Source organism: Penaeus monodon, chromosome 34, assembly GCF_015228065.2.
Source record: "Penaeus monodon isolate SGIC_2016 chromosome 34, NSTDA_Pmon_1, whole genome shotgun sequence".
NCBI classification, from domain to species: domain Eukaryota; kingdom Metazoa; phylum Arthropoda; class Malacostraca; order Decapoda; family Penaeidae; genus Penaeus; species Penaeus monodon.
Window position 1 is genome coordinate 2,823,303 of NC_051419.1, and position 474 is coordinate 2,823,776.

The 474-nt window shown below is 44.7% G+C and overlaps 1 long non-coding RNA gene across 1 annotated transcript in view; it reads right to left on the reverse strand.

Annotated features, from left to right (window-relative positions):
• Positions 1-376, reverse strand: part of LOC119594904 — a 14,428-nt gene extending 14,052 nt beyond the window's left edge. Inside the window, exon 1 of the long non-coding RNA XR_005230657.1 lies at positions 164-376. This is a non-coding gene — a long non-coding RNA (uncharacterized LOC119594904). The remainder of the gene's footprint in view (positions 1-163) is intronic.
• Positions 377-474: the final 98 nt, after the last annotated feature.

A 474-nucleotide genomic window follows, 5' to 3' on the forward strand; every position in this document is an offset into this window, starting at 1 on the left:
GAATTTTAGAAGCTCCCCCAAAAAGATATTAGCAAACCAAAAAACTGCGTTTTTTCGTATCCTAGTGATCAACATAAAACTCTATCATAAACCAAGCTCACAAGGAATATTAAAACCTCTTTGAACAATGACAAATAAAATTCAGTACATGGACATTACTCACCTTATGACGAAAGAACAAAAAATATCGATTTTAGACGAAAAAAACGGCGTCAGTTCCAACCAGACTAAGTCTTCCAGCGTCTCTAAAACCGCCAGATCTCGACCCTTCTATATAGTAACAGGTAGCGAGGTTACACAGCATCCTGCTCCCTGATTGGCGGATGACCGGGGCTCTCCATCCGCCGATGTGATTGGTCGAAACTGCATCTCCCTGGGGCACGGGGCGAGGTTCCTTAGTCTCTTCGAATACAGAGGAGGGGGCGCGCGCGTGACGAAATCGGAGCGGAATGTTGGACACGTAACACAAATGAA